Source organism: Haematobia irritans, chromosome 3, assembly GCF_050003625.1.
Source record: "Haematobia irritans isolate KBUSLIRL chromosome 3, ASM5000362v1, whole genome shotgun sequence".
NCBI lineage: Eukaryota > Metazoa > Arthropoda > Insecta > Diptera > Muscidae > Haematobia > Haematobia irritans.
The window spans coordinates 48,709,793-48,726,504 of record NC_134399.1 but is presented as its reverse complement, the minus strand read 5'-3'; the positions used below and the strand labels follow the sequence as shown (position 1 = coordinate 48,726,504).

At 32.8% G+C, this 16,712-nt stretch overlaps 1 long non-coding RNA gene across 1 annotated transcript; it reads left to right on the top strand.

Moving 5' to 3' along the window:
• Positions 1 to 11,563: 11,563 nt before the first annotated feature.
• Positions 11,564 to 11,861, top strand: LOC142228686 (uncharacterized). The gene is made up of 2 exons (XR_012720245.1): positions 11,564 to 11,642; positions 11,704 to 11,861. It is a non-coding gene; the product is annotated as an uncharacterized LOC142228686 (long non-coding RNA).
• Positions 11,862 to 16,712: the final 4,851 nt, after the last annotated feature.

Sequence of the window (16,712 nt, the reverse complement as noted above, 5' to 3'; positions counted from 1 at the left end):
GGCAAACGAAGTTAAGTGTGCTCTTTGTAGCGGGAATCATCCCGCAAACTACAAGGGGTGCTCTATCTACAAACAGATATACACTAAACATTATCCGTCTCTTAGACCAATTAGTGAGCGCCAAAATTCTGACACCCAAAATAAAACAAACTCCTTGCCAGTTAGAGATACTATCTCATACTCAAATGCTGCTAAGCGTGCAACCTCCGATCACGTCAGTCAGCACACCAATGAGCAAGAAACACAAAATCCACAACACCAACAGACATCGTCGCAGCTTTCTGAATTACATTCAATGCTTGGTAATCTAAACAATATTATGCAACAGTTATCAAATCTAATTATGAACATCGCCTCCAAGTTAACGCACTTGTAAAAATGGAGTATCTTAAGATAGTATTTTGGAATACAAATGGTCTTGCTCAACATACCTTAGAAATAGAAAAGTTTCTTATATGTAATCAAATTGATATTTTTCTAATATCAGAGACACATTTCACGCAAAAGGCCGGTATGCACCTCTAGCGAAAAATTTCATTCCCATAAGAAATGCATTGCTATTTATGCTAACGAAATTTTCGGTAGCGTTCAATTTCGTAAGCTGGTACGCACTTCTAATGAAAATAACAGGGTTGTCAAAAGCATATTTTGGCAGCAAACATTTGATTTATTACAATCATTGTGTGCGTAAAAGTTTTAAAAGGTCTGTAAATAATAAACAATTTATTTGAGGAATATTTGGAACATATATTAACAATTTTTAAAAGCAATTAGCTGGTTTAAAATTTGTGTACACAGCCCTGTTTTTTTGTTGTAGACTTAAATAAATTTTTGCTACCGAAAATTTCGCTAGAGGTGCATACCGGCCTTAAAACATCATTTTCACATTCCAAAATATAAATTTTATTATGTCAATCACCCATCGGGAAATGCGCGTGGTGGATCTGCAATACTTATAAAAGAGACATTGAAACATCACCAGGGAATTCATTACTGCACAGCAGAAATACAGGCAACAAATGTTACTGTGGAAACTCTGAAAGGTCCTTTAACTGTATCAGCAATATATAGCCCTCCTAGACATAACATAAAAAAATATGAATATGTTAATTTCTTCAGAACTCTTGGAAGCAAATTTGTAGCATGCGGGGACTATAACGCTAAGCACACCACATGGGGTTCACGCCTCACGACGCCAAAAGGGAGGCAGCTTTACTTAGCTATAAAAGATCTCAATCTAAGAGTCATATCATCAAATTCCCCTACTTACTGGCCCACTGATTTAAACAAAACCCCTGATCTTATAGATTTCTGTATTTCAAGTGGTATACCAATGAATTCTGAAAAATGTATTACCAGTCATGATTTATCGTCCGATCATTCACCAGTCCACCTAACTTTGCACTCACAGCATATCCCTCAGGAACAAACATGTAAGCTCCATAATAAAAAAAACTAACTGGCATTATTTTAGATACCTGATCACTAACACATTAAACCAGAAATTGTCACTTAAAACTGAATATGATATTACTAAAAGTGTCGAACACTTAGTAGAGGTAATTCAGAAAGCTGCATGGAATTCAACTCCAAAAAAAAGTTTTGACAATCCTCCAACAGTTTCCAATTTAGTGTGTAAATATAACCATAGCGATAGGCGGTAGGCGAAACATTTTTGCCGCAACGGCAAATACAATAAGCTTGACGGCGAATAATTCCCTTTTTCACGTTTCCTAGCGCTTTTGTTGTTAATACAGCACGCTTTGACAATATTAAACAATGAAGTTGAATAAAAACATACAACATATTTGTTGAGTTATTTCAAGAAAAAATAATCTACACGTGTCCAGGCAACAGCAATTCCTAGTGGTGAGTTAAAAAAATTGATAAGCGATGGCAACACTATACCAGTTTTCGCCAAGGAGTTAGAATAAGTTTTAATTTAGCGACACGCCGCTAGCCGTCACGGTATTCCGTCGCGGATTTTGGGCTTCCCATAAGAAATACACGTAAATAAGTGTTCGCCTACCGCCTATCGCTATGGTTATATTTACACACTTAGTGAAGAGTAGATTAATCGAAAAAAGAAAAGTGAAAGAGAGCAAGAGGTAGAGAGAGAAATTTTGAAATTAGGTCCAACAATACACACTGATTACTCTTTGTGGAAAATTACAAAGAAGATAAAATCTCAATCAAAAATCAATAATCCCATTCGAAAATCTGATAATTCGTGGACAAAGAGTAATAAAGAAAAAGCATCTACATTCGCCAAACACTTATACGATGTTTTCACACCTCACAATGATGATGAAACGCCACAGTATATTAACACATTTCTGAACCAACCTCATCAGCTTGACTTGCCAATTAAAAAATTTACAAAAACTGAAGTAATTGAAGCACTAAAATCTTTGAAAACTGCAAAAGCTCCTGGATATGATTTAATAACCCCTAAAATACTAAAGAAGGCACGGACTGCATCACCTTTATATTTAATGCTTGCTTATCCCGCAACTTTATTCCACCCCAATGGAAAGTAGCGCAAATCACTATGATACTAAAACCTGGAAAACCAGCTGACCAAGTTAAATCATATCGACCCATCAGCTTACTTCCTATACTTTCTAAAGTCTTGGAATCTCTTTTTTTGAAGAGGCTAATGCCTCTTATTGAGGCAAAAAACCTCATACCAAATCACCAATTCGGATTTAGAAAGAATCATGGAACTATTGAACAAATACATCGTAGATATTTCACAAGCTTTTGACAAAGTGTGGCATGACGGTTTACTATACAAGCTGAAAAAACTACTGCCAATATACTACTATTTATTTATAAAATCATACCTCCAAAGCAGGATGTTCTATGTCCGTGAAGGGAATGACATTAGCAGTACAAAAATTATAAGAGCTGGCGTGCCTCAAGGCAGTGTTATGGGGCCAATTCTGTATATACTCTTTACATCTGACCTTCCTCAATCGAAAACTGCAGTTATTAGAACATTTGCTGATGATACAGCAGTACTAGCAGTCCACAAAAATGCTAACAAAGCAAGCGACTTGCTACAAAACTATTTGAATGAACTGTGTAGCTGGTTAAAATTGTGGCGTATAAAAGCAAATGAATCCAAATCGACCCATATTACTTTTACTCTTAAACAAGGGTGCTGTCCCTCAGTACAGATGAACCAAATAGTACTTCCGCAAGAAACTGAGGCAAAGTACCTTGGTTTGTATCTTGATAATAAACTAAATTGGAAACACCACATTAAAATTAAGAGAAAAGCTGTCGACTTGCATAATCAAACCTATTTGGACATACGGCATCCAATTGTGGGGAACAGCTTCCAATACAACAATCAAAATACTACAACAATTCCAATCAAAAACTTTGCGTAAAATCGCTAGGGCACCATATTATATAACGAACACACGTCTGCACAAGGAGTTGAATAGTAAAACAATCCAGGAAGAAATACTGACGCATCTGAATAACTACAAATTAAGAATCGAAACTCATCCGAATCCACTAGCATCAGAATTGATGGCAAACCGGGAGACATTTACAAGGCTAAAGAGGAGAGCACCACAAGACTTAATATTACCTATTTAACAAAAATGTATAATATTCATAGTATGAATGGGTTCACCACTGGGTGAGCACCATGGATATATAAAAGGAAATAACAAACACTAAGAATAATGTAAATATCGAATTAAGATAGAAGGCATTAATAAATATGAATAAAAAAAAAATATCAGCCATTTCTAATTTACTATACTTTTTTGATAAAAGCACTATGTACAACAATAAAATATTTTTTAAAGCCTGTTTCAAGGCATATTAATTAAAGGTAAAGTCACGAGCAAACGTGTGTACACCCCATGATATTTAGAAAGTCAAACTAAAATGGCAGGTCACTTAAGTTGACATTTTGTGTATGTGTAGTGTTGTTGTATTGTAATATTTATGTACACAAAGGATGTAAACAAACCTACTAAACGTAAACAAAGCCTTTGACAAGATGAATGTCGATATTAGTCACCTGGTTGCATGAATTTACCTCTTTAATATGCCTTGAGCCTGTTTCTTCAAAATTTGGTCCGCTAGAGGGAATTTTGGTCCGATTCTGGAAAAATGTTGGTCCAAAATAAAACATACCTGTAGCATATGATATGTAGTTTAGTTTGTTCACATAAAGTAAATAGACGCGTTAATGACAATATTTCTTGGAAAACATGATGATTGAAAAAAAACAAAATTTGTGGATATTGCGAAGTATTCGTAAGTATAAAATGTTTTAGTATTTTTAATGTTTACTAATTCGGAACCATTCTCTCATTAGATACGTGAGAGACATACAAAGGCTTTGCAAATCTCACAACAGACAGCTTGAGGCATGCAGAGCCTCTGATGGGACCTAAAATTCAAAGAATAATTTTGCATGAAAAAAGTGGTGAAGTGTATGTACTATGTATTTTATAAATGTATTAAAGGAAAAGTCATTGTTACGTTTGTTTTATTGAACTAATATGTATTATAACAATAAATACCGGGTTTGTATTAAACCCAATACCGTTTTGGTATTATTTGGTAATACCACACTGTTTATACATCAATAACTTAATGGTATAACCCAATAAACACAAATGTTTGAAAAATGCTAAATTTCAACAATTTTTCAAACATTTTTTCAAAGGATTAGGGTAATATTCAAGTTGAGAAATTGTTGAGACGGACATTACCCTCAACAGTGAAATTTAACACATTAGCAATAATATCTCAAGTGTTATCCTCAAATTGAAATGCATCGCTACTCAATAATTTGTCAAACAATTTTTGATATGAGTCAAATTCAAAACTAACATCGTTGCGAATACTTTTCAACCTAAATTTGTATGAATGATATCGCCACTTCAAATTGAAAGTCAAAACCAAAATTCTATGAATTTTGTATAATTTATTCATTTTCATCAAAATAAAATATATAATAATACACTACACTACATAATACACTACAATACCAATTGATAAATAATAATCTTATTAAACATATCAACAAATAAGAACAAAAAAACAGACAACAAAACCTTAAATATCTTAAACATTATTAGTAAACACTTTTGCATTGATAATTCGAATTCCTTCCTTTTGGTTCCTTCCTTTTATTAACATGCGGGCAATTTGAAATTAGGAATGTACTGGACCGCGTGTTAGAATTGATTTCCAGCAGAAGGAATTCATAAAATATCCATTTTAAACTGATAATAGCATATGAATTAAACTGACGATGTGATGCACATTTTCATCCAGAAGTTGTTGATTTCAACAATTTGTTGTTTTTAACAATTTTAATTGGTTGCACTTGTAATGTTTCTGGAAACTTTTTCTTGTCGATAAGCCACTCATTTTTCATTGGTCAGCTTCTTAATGTTTGCAAGAATGTAGCATCCAAAGATTTTAGTTTTCTGCAAAGAGATTTAAATTTAGTGACTTCTTTAAAGTGTTGATTTAATTTTTCATATTGACGTACCAATTATTATAAACTATTTGAAGCAGTTCCAGTTAATTGTCCACCATTTTTTCATTGGCCAGCTTTTTAATGTTTTCAAAAACGTAGAATCCATAATTTTAGATTTCTGCAAAGAGATATACATTTAGTGACTTCCTTAAAGTTTTATTTCATTTTTTATTTTCACTTACCTATTTTTATAAACTATTTGGTTATTTGTCTAAAATTTTCCATTTTTTTATTTCTTGCAATTGACCACGAACTTCGTTGCACAAATAAGTATTGAAAACCAAATGGTTTTTTCGTTGCATTTTAGGATAATGTTTTGTCAAAGTTTTCTCATATTATCTTCAACAGCTTTTCAAAGATTTCATCAACATTTTGGCAAATTGGAAGTAATTCGCAAACAACTTGAAGATGTATTGAAGATGAGCTATTTCAAGTCAAGTTGAATTTATGTTGAAAATTATATTTACCCTCAAACTGAAAAGTTGTTGCATTTGAAAAACGCTCATCCTGTGTTTATTGGGAAATATTAATACCGCTTAGATATTATTTTTAATACCATTTTGGTATTTTCATAATACCGTATGGTACTTTCATGCTTTGCGTACCGCCTGTACCGTTCGGTATTGATATTGTACCATACGGGGTTGGCTAACTATCAATAACGTACGGTATCGATTTGAGCCCGTATGGTAATAATTTTTCTATGGGTGTATTTGCTACAGAAATAAAATTTTGACAAAATTTTTCTATAGAAATAAAATGTTGACCAAAATATGTATAGAAATAAAATTTAAAGAAAAATTTCTATAGATATAAAATTTTGACAAAATTTTCTAGAGAAATAAATTAAAAAAAAAAAAATATTAATAAAAACAAATTTTTGAAAAAAAAAAATATAAAGTAAATAAAATTTAGCAACATTGCAAAGTTTTCTATAGAAAAAAAATTTTGACAAATTTTTTTATAGATATAAAATTTTTACAAAATTTTCTATAGAAATAAAATTTTTACAAAATTTTCTATAGAAATAAATTTAAAAAAAAAAATTCTGGCAATATTCGCCATATGTATATGGTTTTAAAATAAAATGAAAAAAAAATAAAATTGATTGTTCGAAATAGTTCAAATAAGTTGTTTTGATGGTGGACATTAATATGGATTGATTCAACCCATCTGCTAGTCTAACATTTTAGGAAACATAAAATGACCTTAATTGGAAGTTGCTCTTCATTTACATTACTTACATTTATCGAATGAATAACGCAATGGAAACGATTTTGCGTAAAAGCTTGTTTAATTACAAAAATGTGAAGTGTTTTAAAAAATTTAGTTTAGCCGGAGTCGGAGTTGAGCAAACTTTTTACAACACCGACTCCAGCAAGATCTTCAGACTCCGACTCCACAGCCTGGTTTCGACGTTTGTGCAATTTCATAAAAAAATATTTGTTTTTAATTTGTATGTACATTTCACGGTTTTTATTTGGAAGTCATTGAAATTCAACAAAACAATATAGGTCTATCAATATACGTGATGGCAAATAAAGGAAATATGACATAAAGGAAACACCAGTAGAAAAACCCCATTCATTCGTCTTTATTGTGAAATTGTTTGTGATGAGGTAATATTCAGTGACGCTAACCTTTGGGGGAACACTCTTTTATGATCTTCTATTCGTAGGGATTGAAATCCCAAAAGGAGGTCAAAATCGTTACGGCAGCAACTTAACTGGAAGGTAGAAACAATGGATGAGAATAAGTAATTTTACTTTAATATTCATTTCATTTTATATATCCTATTACATGTATTAATAAAATAATATTTCAATGTCAGTAGATGCTGGTATGATTCGTAATAAATATAACTAATAGAATATAAATATATAATAAAACATGTAAGTAAAGTCTGAAGTCGGGCAGGGCCGACTATTACATCCTTCACCACTATGTACACCAAAATTGGAGTTATTATGAAGGTTTATATTCACATATTGAAATATTTATATCTTAGAAGATATGGAGACAATTTTTTGTACAAAATCTCTAGAATTAAAATTTAAATCGGCTAACGTCCTGGGATGAAACACAATTTTAATGCATTTGTACAAAAGAGCATTTATGATTTATCGGGCGATTCATATGTATTCGGAATAAATGACAATTTGAGTAATATTAATAATTTGTATTATTCTCTTTGATTTTCTTCGACCTTTTTATGTTCTAATAATAATTTAATGATTTTTCAAGCTCGAGGTCTTTTTGTTCAATATTTATCTTTCCCAATATTTCGCGATTGCCATATTGAATCGCTTCTTCAGGGGGTCTACAAAAGATTTTAAGAAATTACATTTCATAAATATCACAGTATTAAAAAAAAAATTAAATTGGCTAAAAGAAAATAATTTATAGACTTATTTAAAAATTTTATAATTTTTTTAATACTGTCATATTTATGAAATGTAATTTCTTAAAATCTATTGTAGACCCCCTGAAGAAGCGATTCAATATGGCAATCGCGAAATATTAGGAAAAATAAATAAAATATTCAAAAAAGACCTCGAGCTTGAAAAATCATTAATTTATTATTAATAACACTAGTCTACACTCAAAATGTACACTTTATGAGAGTCAACATTTCTTATGTATTTTGTTTTAACAGCAAATTTTAATTGTTGATGTTATAGCGATTTTGCTCCATGTAATATTCCCATAAGCATCCGGGAAAATGCTGTACGCATGGATTATTCAGCGCGATCATGACCTCCAGCAACAACGGATTTCCAATAATCGTAAACGCCATAAAATAACCTTTAGAAAATTTTAAAACAAAGAAAGCGTATTATTTTTGTTTTAAAGGCTTATGATCTCCATTTGAACCTAAACCATAGGATATCATTTAATCCTAACCAATGGCAAGAAGTATTCAAACGACATGGCTATAGTATCAACAATTAATTTTTATAGTTAGAAGTTACAAAAACTTTACATTATTTTTAAATATATTAGACACTTAACCCCCTGCTCTGGTTTACGAATTCGCAAAACGCAAAATTTTTCTCAACCTCTATTTTCTGAACCATAATGATAAATAATACGAAATTTGTTATATTTCATGTTAGCCTGATAATGAAACAGGCAATTGACGTCCAAATGAATTATATCTAATTATACAATTATTTTTCGAGCTTTATGGACAGATATAGATTAAGGAACATGGTTAATAGAGCCATTGAAATTTGTATAAATAGTTCTTATCGATAAGAAATTTAACTGGAACAAATTTCATGACAAAACATGGAATGGTTCAAAAGTTATTGAAAATGCAAAATTTTGCGTTTTGCGAATTCGTAAACCAGAACATAGAGGCAAGTTCATTTTTGACAATTCAAAACTAAACGATAATCGATAGCTATCGATTATATATTTATCGAATACAAATCTGACCGATTGGACACACTGTACGATTTCTTTCCAACACCAACATTCCGTCCGGAATAACTGATAGTCTGTAAAGCTCATAAAGCAAAAGAATTTTTTAGTACGGTTCCCAAAAGTTGTCAAAAAGAACTACTGTATGGTAAAAATGGTAATGATTTGGCGCCAATAGTTTTTTCTTTACATTTGGTTCAGTTTTTCTTCTATGAGAGAGTGCAATTTCTTGAGTTGTAGTTATAAAGTACACCAAGGAAATAAATTTTCCTAGTTTTAGCAACGCTTTGTGCAAATCTCAAAATGTAAAGTACAATTTTATTCAATTTTCGCACGAAGTAGTTTATTCTTCCTATAAATCAATTAATTTTTTTATGTGCGGTTAATAATCTACATTTTTAAAGAATGTAGTTTATTCTACCCATAAATCAATTTATTATTTTATGTGCAATTAATAATCTACATTTTTAATGAAAACAAAAATATGTGTAATGAGCTCTTTAAGTGCAACTACCTTACACACATATGCCATGGAATCTGTTATACACCAGTCCGCCATTTTGTTATATGTTATAACACTTTTAGCAGAGTTACCAAGATAACTTACGAAACACGTGCTTTAAATATGTTTTCCTTTTCGTGTTTAATGTTTATTTTTGGCTTTAACGTTTGAAATACTGTCCTGACCACCAGTGCGTCCAACAGTTTCTGGAAAATTTTGTTCTACATTCGGCGTTTTCCAGATACATGTGGTATACCAGATTGTAGGTATTGATGTCCTCTATCAAGTTCCGTTGTCACTTTTGTGTACGAAGTCCATTCTTGGCCTCAGCGCTGGAAATACTGTCCTGACCACTAGTGCGTCCAACAGTTTCTGGAATATTTTGTTATACACTCGGCGTTTCCCAGATAAATGTGGTAGACCAAATTGTGGGGAATAATATCCTCTACCAACTTCCGTTGTCACTTTTGTGTACGAAGTCCATTCCTGGCCTCAGCGCTGGAAATACTGTCCTGACCACCAGTAAGTCCAACAGTTTCTGGAAAATTTTGTTCTACACTCGGCGTTTCCCAGATACATGTGGTATACCAAATTGTAGGTGTTGATGTCCTCTACCAAGTTCCGTTGTCACTTTTGTGTACGAAGTCCATTCCTGGCTTCAGCGCTGAAAATACTGTCCTGACCACCAGTGCGTCCAACAGTTTCTGGAAAATTTTGTTCTACACTCGGCGTTTCCCAGATACATGTGGTACACCAAATTGTGGGGAATAATGTCCTCTATCAATATCCGTTGTCACTTTTGTGTACGAAGTCCATTCCTGGACTCCACAAGGGAAATTGTGTCCTGACCACCAGTACCCAGTAATAACCAAGCAAAATAACATTGAACAGGCACATGTGGCACACCAAATTGTAGGTAAAGGTGTTATCTACCATATTCATAACAAGTGTATGGCGCGATTGACAGCATCAGACATCCCAGGTAAGTAGAGTGTAAAAATAAAATAAAAAGTGAGAAATTAAATAACAAATCAAACAATACAAAGTGAAATTTATAATTCCAAAAAAAAAATTAATATAATAAATACACTGGTAGAAAAAAGGCGGTACATGGCCATTACCGTTTGGTATTAATTGATTGGTTCACATTTTATTTTTTATTTTCTATAGTCTATAGATTACAATATCCTTACAGACTAAAATATAAACGTTATGGATACATATTTACAAATTCTAGATTTATTGATAACATAATTCATTCATTCAAATATAGTATAATTTTACGCTTTAAAGAGCATCTATTTTCAGAAAGATCAATAAGGTGGTAGTACTTGTTGAAATCATAAAAGAGAAGACGAAGAGAGTCATGGTTAGCATAGTCTCTCTGAAAGTATGGAACGTAAAGTTTCTTATTGGTCTTACTGGAATATTAAAATACATACGACTTAAAATGAATTCCGAGATAATCGTACCCTTTAAAATGTTCATGATAAAGGTTACATTTAACATTTTTCTTCGACTGCTTAATGTAGGTAGTTTAACGATGGCAAGCCTATCTTTATGTGAGGGGAGATTGTGATAAGTCCAGCCATTGCTTCGCAGACAAAAGAGAAGAAACTGCTTCTATTTTATTCGAGTAGATATTATATACAGGGTCCCAAACCACGGATCCATATTCTAGCGTACTTCGAACTAGAGAGATATATAATTTTTTCGAAATGGAATTGTCAGAAAATTCCTTAGCCCATCTTTTCATAAAACCCAGAGAACTACACGCTTTGTTTATCATCATCAAAATATGTTGCTTAAAGTTCAATCTTGCATCTAGAAGTATACCTAGATCAAGAAATTGGTCAACACGCACAAGTTCCTTTTCATTTATATAATAACTTGAATACAAACGTTTACGTCTATAGAAGGACATATGTTTGCACTTAAGTATGTTCAATTGCATGAGGCTTACATCACACCATTTACTGAAATGGTGTGATGTAAACCTTCAAATTTTGATACCACTTTCTATCGAATCATTTACATCCGGTATTATTATGGTATTAACTATCACATACCCGTAGCATATGATATGTCGTAGTTTAGTTTGTTCACATAAAGTAAACAGACGCGTTAATTGCAATATTTTTTGGAAAACATGATGACTGAAAATACAAAATTTGTGGATATAGCGAAGTATTCGTAAGTATAAAATGTTTTGGTATTATTAATGTTTACAAATTCGGAACCATTCTCTCATTAGATACGTAAGAGACATACAAAAGCTTTCCAAATCTCACAACAGACAGCTTGAGGCATACAGAGCCTGTGATGGGACATAAAATTCAAAGAATAATTTTGCATGAAAAAAGTGGTGAACTGTATGTACTATGTATTTTATAAATGTATTAAAGGAAAAGTCATTGTTACGTGTGTTTTATTGAACTAATATGTATTATAACAATAAATACCGGGTTTGTATTAAACCCAATACCGTTTTGGTATTATTTGGAAATACCACACTGTTTATACATCAATAACTTAATGGTATAAATATTAATACCGCTTAGGTATTATTTTTAATACCATTTTGGTATTTTCATAATACCGTGCTTTGTGTACCGTCTGTACCGTTCGGTATTGATATTGTACCATACGGGGTTTGCTAACTATCAATAACGTAAGGTATTGATTTGAGCCCGTATGGTAATAATTTTTCTACGGGTGTAGTTGTAAGCAAAAAAAAAAAAAACAATCGAAAGCGCGGGAAGCTATGCTCGGTATGTGTGTGTGCGTGATATTGAAAAATACGTTTGGAACTAATAATGTGACACAAAGTGACCTAAGTGTAAATAAAAGAAAAAAAATTCAAATAATCCCAGCATATATCGGTGGTAATTTCTATAATAACTGTATCCGCGTACAAGTGGCGTGATTTTCAATATTGGGTCATAACCTGTGTACAACAAAATATATGTCACCGACACAAATGAATAAAACCCAGTTGTACGCACCTGTGTATGCGTAAATATGATAATTCATTGCTAAAGTGGCTCAAAAGAGATAAAAGCTACATGTACACCCAGAAAACAAATTCGTTGCCTCAACCGAATTATTTGCCAACCGAAAGCAGGTGGTTCCATCAACTATCAATGATATCTGTCAGCACAACTAACATTTGGCAATTGTAACTGCATGGTAGAATGTTGGATCAACTTTGCATTGGTTGTCGCAATCTCATATTAATTGATTTGTTTGTTGGGGCAACCGCCCTCGATTTTCTTTATTATTATCCTAACCAAATTCCAATATTAAATGAAAGGGCAGATTGTATTGAGATTTTATTAATTTATTACAAGATTTACAATCATAATAAACTACGAAAATAAATACAAAAGGTGCAAACAACAAGGCTTTTGATCCACATATATGTGAGATCAATTTACATTACAATTTAAATTTTTTATAGGTAATGTTTGTATACCAATGACAGATAGTTATTAGGTTACAATTATGTGGTCAAACTACAGAACCTAATTCAATATATATTTGCCAGAAATTTCTTCCTTAAGCCTCTAGATATAAATACAGATCGACTTAGACTCGTCCTCTATGCTTAATACAATAAAAAAAAGCTCGCTTGCCGTAAAAAGTATTTGTGTTTGTTGGTGTATGAAGCCTGCAATTTTTATGGAAACTTTTGTAATATTCTTTTTTTATAAATCGGTGCGATACTTACCTGAAGGCAACTTCTTTTCTATGGGATAAACTTTATTCAATGTATTGCGGACTATTATCATGTAAATGCTGTTCCCCGTTTTTCAAATTTTGTAGCGTCATACCATTTACCATGTCGATGTTGATATAAATATTTATTTGTTGCAACAACTACCTTACGCTCGTCCTATAATTGAACTAAGATTCTATTAGTATACTCAACTTTTGGCTGCACCAACCATTTGTTGATTCGCATGATGTAGGTCTCACTATGCTGGTGGTTAGCTAAACAATTTTATGCAGCATAAAACCAAATTTATCGGCATTGGTTATTGTAACCAATTGAATGGTTATGGGAATTTCGTTTTGATCCTGTGAACTTTTTTATGGTCGTGTTGGATGTATAATGGGGAAAATAATCAAAACATTGTTCTTGTAACAAAAAATAAGTTACTGACATCATTTCCTCATTGTAATTATCGAATTGCAACCAACCATTTCTCTGGGTGTAAATTCAATTTTTTTCAATTTTTCAATTTTTATTCATCCAAAATCATCTTATTGCTATAAAGTACATATTTTCAGTTGTGTTTTGAGATTTATCTAGATGATATTACAACAAAATGTAGTCTATATAATAGTAATTGATTTGTTAATTTATCTCGTTATGTGGAAGTAAACATGGGCATACATATGTTTTATTTGCATAGGAAAAATGGGAAAAACCTTAAACTGATTAGAGAAATTTATAAATTCAAAACATTAATTAGAAAAAGATATGGATACAATTAGATTATATAGGTATATAATCAACTGTATACCAAATATTTCAGTTTGGTGATTCTATTTCTATATACATATTGCTATGCTGGTTAGTCTAAACATTCTCTCTTTATTTCATAATGCGAGTTTCTGATGTTGTTGAAAAATTTTGTATTTTGAATAGATGTGAATTCATTAAACAGTAAGTAATTAGTTTCTTCCTGCAGTCTTTGAGTAGGGTGGCGCCAATGTTTATTATAGATCATTTTCAAACATTTGTTTTGTATTATTTGCATCTTCTTGAAGTGAGACTTTGCAGCTTTTTGCCACACCGGACAGCCATATGCGAGGATCGGCCGAATTACGCATTTGTACAACAGATTTTTGTTTTTGGTGTTGAGTACTGATCGTCGGTTTAGAAAGGGCCACAGAGCTCGGAATGACTTAATAGCTTTTTCACAAGATGTTTCAATATGTCGATGGAATAAAAGTTTTTTGTCAAGTATAACTCCGAGGTATTTGACTTCATCTTTGATTTCGATATGAATTCCATTAAAGGATAAAGGTCGTCTAGGAATTATTTTTGGGGACTTGTTGTATGGAAATATAATGGCCTGTGTCTTATCTTGATTAATTTTAATCTTCCATTTCTTAAAGTAGTTGTTACATGATGTAAGGCTTCTTTCCATTTTCTTAAGCAATGCACTCGTAAGCTTACTTTTTGTAATTAAAGCCGTATCGTCAGCATAAAAGGCTGTTTCGTATGTTTGTGGATGTTTGAAATCAGACGTGTAGAGCGAATATAATATAGGAGATAAGATAGACCCCTGGGGGAGACCAGCTGGAATAGTCCTGGTTGATGAGCATGCATTATTGACAAACACTGAAAAATATCTGTTTGTAAGAAAATCTGCTATTATTTTCATAAGATATTTAGGGAAGTTCATTCTAATCAGCTTATAGATAAGACCGTTATGCCAAACAGTGTCAAATGCCTTTTCGACATCCAGAAGCACAACCCCTCTTGACTTTCTCTGCGTTTTATTCATACATATCTTATTTTGTATTGGTTTGATTTGATGCACTGTGCTGTGATTCTTTTTGAATCCGAACTGTTCGTGAGCTATTAAGTTGTGATCAGCAGCGAAATCGTTTATCCTGCATTGCAGACATTTTTCGAAAATTTTCCCAAGGTTGCTTAATAAACTAATTGGTCGGTAGCTATCAGGAAGGTATCTAGGCTTATTTTGCTTGTGAATCGCTACAACTTTGGCTTGCTTGAAAACTGATGGGAAATGATTATAACGTATGCAATCGTTGAACAAATTGACAAGGTGTTTAATAGCATTTAGAGGTAAATTTTTGAGAAGAATGTTTGGGATTCCATCCAGACCAGGTGATTTTAACGCTTTCAGCTGTGATAATATAGCAGATAGCTCCCCAACAGTGATAAGATCCAGTACATCGTAATCAGAAGGTTCCATCATCAAATTTTCCACCGTTCGATTAATTTTATTTTCGGAAGGATGTTTATAGTTTAAGGTTAGATAATTTGATTGCGAAAAAGTGTTTGCTAATAATAACCTCTTGCCGTCGACTTCCAATGGAGGTAATTGTACCTTACGTTTTCATCTTAAACTCCTGCTTAATTTCCAAAACTACTTGTCGCCAGGTTTTAGATTATCTAAGAGTTTAGACCAGATTTTATTCCTTTCAAAATTAATGCGTTCGTTTATAATCTTGTTCAAGAATTTTATACATTGTTTGTAAAACAGTTCACTTCTGCAATCAGAGGCCCGTAGCTTCTTGCGGTTAAATTTATTTCTTTGGCCTATGTAAACTAATATATCCCTAGGTAGAGATGTATTGTCAGTGTGTAGTCTCTTGGGTGTAGCCACATCTCTAGCATGTAATAAAAGTTGTACGAAAGCTTCTATTTCATTGTCAATTGCTGATGTTGATTCTCTTATTTCATTTCTATTACGGCAGTTGCTATCAATTGTATTCCTGAATAACCTCCAATTGCATTGAGCGTATATATGTTTGCTGAGATCGATCGAATTAGCTGACATGCATTCAATCGTGCACATAATTGGCTTGTGATCCGATGGGATATAAAGGGTGATTTGTTAAGAGCTTGATAACTTTTTTTTAAAAAAAAACGCATAAAATTTGCAAAATCTCATCGGTTCTTTATTTGAAACGTTAGATTGGTCCATGACATTTACTTTTTGAAGATAATTTCATTTAAATGTTGACCGCGGCTGCGTCTTAGGTGGTCCATTCGGAAAGTCCAATTTTGGGCAACTTTTTCGAGCATTTCGGCCGGAATAGCCCGAATTTCTTCGGAAATGTTGTCTTCCAAAGCTGGAATAGTTGCTGGCTTATTTCTGTAGACTTTAGACTTGACGTAGCCCCACAAAAAATAGTCTAAAGGCGTCAAATCGCATGATCTTGGTGGCCAACTTACCGGTCCATTTCTTGAGATGAATTGTTCTCCGAAGTTTTCCCTCAAAATGGCCATAGAATCGCGAGCTGTGTGGCATGTAGCGCCATCTTGTTGAAACCACATGTCAACCAAGTTCAGTTCTTCCATTTTTGGCAACAAAAAGTTTGTTAGCATCGAACGATAGCGATCGCCATTCACCGTAACGTTGCGTCCAACAGCATCTTTGAAAAAATACGGTCCAATGATTCCACCAGCGTACAAACCACACCAAACAGTGCATTTTTCGGGATGCATGGGCAGTTCTTGAACGGCTTCTGGTTGCTCTTCACTCCAAATGCGGCAAT